A 3,811-nucleotide genomic window follows, 5' to 3' on the forward strand; every position below is an offset into this window, starting at 1 on the left:
GGGGCGCTGAAGGCAGCCTTTTAAACCGTGGCTGCACGCGGGCTCGGTCGAGCAAGGTGTCTGGTTTCAGCAACTTTAGGAAAAGTCCCAAGCCGTAAGGGGGGGGCGTGGTGGGGGGAGGAGGGAGCGGAGGGCGAGCCAAGCAAGTTAGAAAAAGCAGCAGCAAGGCTGTGCGAGGCTTCCTGCAGGGGGCAGAGCACCCGAGGCTGCCAGGAGGGAGGCTCAGCTTGGTACTGCGGTACCCGCAGGCGGCTGGATGGCACGTGGACCCACCCTCGCATGGCCACGTTGAACTTGAGTTCTTAACCTCCACCTGGCCGAGCCCCAGGCGTGCAGGAACACCCCCCAAATCTACACAAACTGTACCTGTTTGTGCATTCTTCTGGGGGAAAGGGGCCACCGGTTCTCGGGTTTTCAGAAGTCCAGGGCTCCTGAAGACTGAGAACCCCTAGACCAATCATCCTTGATATGTTTTGAGCTACCTCTTTTGCGCTAGCCTTTATTTACATATTTTGCTATTTTGTTCATCGTGGATTTTTTGACGTCTATATATGACATTTTTAAAATATGGCATTAAAATGTTATGTTTCTTGGGGTTTTTTTTTTTAGCCACTAAGTCGTGTCAGATTCTTGCTACCCTTTAGGCACCCCCTCCCCTTAGATATAAAATTTCATTACTCAGGGTTTGGAGCGTCCCTTCGTATTTTCTTTTCTCATTAGTTTTCCTGGAGTATAGTTCCTTCACATGTTGCGTTAGTTTCTGTAGTACAGCAGTGCATCAGCTACATGTATGCATATACCCCTCCTTTGGGGATTTTCTGTCCGCTAGTATTTTGCCGCTCACATGCTTCCCCTGAGCCAGGTGCAGCAGTGTTCTAAATGCCACCACTTATGGAAGGCCTGTTATCTCTGTTTTTCAGATGAGAAAATGGAGATTCTGAAAAACTTTCAGAAGGTTAAATAACTTTTCTGAGATCACTAAGCTGTTCAGTGATGGAGGTGGGATTGGAACCTGGGTTGTCTGATTCCTGTCTTCGCAGCTGAGCGTGATAATTCAAACGTTAGCCTCTAAAGGATTCTGAGCAGATCTTTGCCAACCTCTCCAGCTTCATATTCTGCCTGGTGAGCACCCTCTTTCTGGTGCCTGGACCCAGACTCTGGACAAGCTGGCCCATTTCAAAGTCTTGTCCATGCTGTCTCTTCCCAGGTTCTTCTCTCCCCCAAACCCTCTTTCTGCATGTTCACACACTCTCTGTCCCTTTAGGTGAAGCTCAAAGCTCTGCCCTGCACCCATATTTTAAAAAATCATTTTATTTATTTATTTTTGGCTGTGCTCAGTCTTCTTTGCCGCACAGGCTTTTTCTCTAGTTGTGGCAAGTGGGGCTACTCTCTGGTTGCGGTGCGCAGGCCTTTCATTGCGACGGAATCTTTTGTTCTGAGTACGAGCTCTAGGGCATGTGGGTTTCAGTAGCTGCGGCTCTAGAGCACAGGCTCAATAGTTGTGGCACTCGGACTCAGTTGCCTGTGGCATGTGGAATCTTCCTGGATCAAGGATCGAACCCATGTCTCCTGCACTGGCAGGCGGATTCTTTACCAATGAGCCACCAGGGAAGCCACCCTCTCCAGCCCACATTGTAGCACACATCACATGGTATTGTCATGATTGGATCTAACCCCATACCCAGCATAAAGCCTAGAATAAAATAGATGCTCAAACCATTAATAATTTAAATGAATTTCTTTAACTCCTACAACTCCTCCAATGTGCTAACCCCTGTTCCAAGTTGAGGGAAGAGGGTCTGCCACTATGGAGTAAAGACAAAGAAATGTGTGCTTGGTCCTGCTTCCCGGGCACACACACATTTGTATTGTGGTCAGCACCTTGGGGCTGGAAAAGGAGCCTGTATGGGAGACATCAGATGCTGCCATGTCATAGGGAACCTCCTGCAATCACATAAAGATAACACAAGAAGAAGGTGGTAGATACCATCAGAGAGATACAGATGAATTGAATTGTCAAGCTGACTGACGGATAGAGAGAAACCAAGGAAGACTCCCAGGAGGAGGTAGGCTTTGGCTCCCAAGTGTGTGTTGGATAAACCTACAGCCATGGGGGATGACAACTCAAGTGGAAGAGTCACAAAAGGGCTTGCGGGGGGGGAGCAGATTTCAGGCAGATTTTTGTAGGAGGACTGAGGGGAGCCCAAGTGGAGAAACCATCCAATTTTCCCAATGGCACCATGAGGGTGAAGATGTACAACTTATCGGCCGGAAGGACATTTCCAGGCAAGAGCATGTATTTCCTTCAAGGTCAGAGAGCAGGTCAGTGGCTGAGTTCCAAGGTCTTTCCAAATTTTATTCCTAAATCTGAGTGTGACGTGGTGAGCCCTAGGGAGCCTTGCTTTCATGAGGGAAGCCCCAAAGACCCATGGGAAACCTCCCCTGAAGCCCATAAAGATTGATGGCATCCCCTTTTCACTGTCCTCATCTGCAAAGTAGGTACATCGAACATGATCCTCATCGTGGCCCCTTGAGCTTGAGAGAGGGAGATTGTTGCTCACCAATCAGTCCAGTGCAGTAAATAATTATTGAGGGCTCCCTGTGTTCTCCGGGGCTGGAAAGGAAGTAAGGTTCATGGCCTTCCATGAGCTCATGGTCAGTTGCAAGGAGGAGACATGGACACCGATTAGACCTCTACAGAGAGGACCTCGTTTCCTGCCTCAGCTGCTCCTTCACACTCAGTCTTTCTGCCAAGTAGGCTCCTGGCACAACGCCAGGGACTGGGCACAAACAGTCCTGATGAAAGTTGGGTCCGTAGACACTGAGACATCACCCACCCTGAGAAAGGGGTGAAGCACTCACAAGCCAGCCAAAAAGGGGGGTTCTCTGTGGGGCAGAAGGTGGTCAGCCTGGGAACTGAGCGGATGCTCCCTGCAGGCCCAAGGAGATGAGGGACGAGGCAGAAGGCTAGGAATTCCCAGCCTGGTGAGAACACTTTGAGGCACATGGTTTATTTCCTGCCCAAGCAGAGCAGCCGTGGACCCATTGCTCTCTGGGGCACTACTGCCTTGAGACAAACTGTTGATCTCAGTAGCTTAATGATGGACACTTAGTCGGGGCTCAATAAATGTTTGGCTAAGTCGCTAGATGAAGTCTACCTGCAGAAAGCGGGTTGCATACCACCCTGCTATCAGCCTCCACCGATTCAACCACCAGGCCTTTCCAGAGGACCCACCATGTATCGGGGGTGCTTCCTGCTCTCCAGGGTTTGCTGGAGGAGGTGAGCAAGGAGACAGACAGACAGATAGCACAGGTCAGGAAGTCCTGCCTCAACTCATACTGACTTCACTGGTGCCACAGAGCTGGGAGGAGAACTTGGATGCCATGTATTAGTCTCCAATGTTCTGATGCCTGGCTCTCCTGGGCACACCGTGATGAGCCTTTCTTTCATATCTGGCTCGCTCTGCACGTCCAAGAGGACTTGTAGAGACAGTGCATGTCTCATGACAGAGTCGTTCATCCCCTGGTCGCTCAGCCAATCGGGAGATGCTGCCGTGCATCAGGTCCTGAGCTGGGCGCGGGTCCGTAGTGAATACAAGCTGTGGTCCCTGCCGTGAGCAGCTGCCATGCTGAGTTTCTAACACTAGCATGAAGCACAGTGCCTGGCACATGCGAAGTACTCCATAGATGCTGAGTGAAATGATCGAGGGAAAGAAAGGAGGGAGGGAGGAAAGGAGGAAGGGAGAGAGGAAGAAAGGGAAAAAGGAAGGATGGGAGGGGAAAAGGGAAGAAGGAGGGAGGGAGGGAAGGG

The sequence above is a fragment of the Bison bison genome, unplaced genomic scaffold, assembly GCF_000754665.1.
Source record: "Bison bison bison isolate TAMUID 2011002044 unplaced genomic scaffold, Bison_UMD1.0 scf7180017864039, whole genome shotgun sequence".
Lineage (NCBI taxonomy): Eukaryota > Metazoa > Chordata > Mammalia > Artiodactyla > Bovidae > Bison > Bison bison.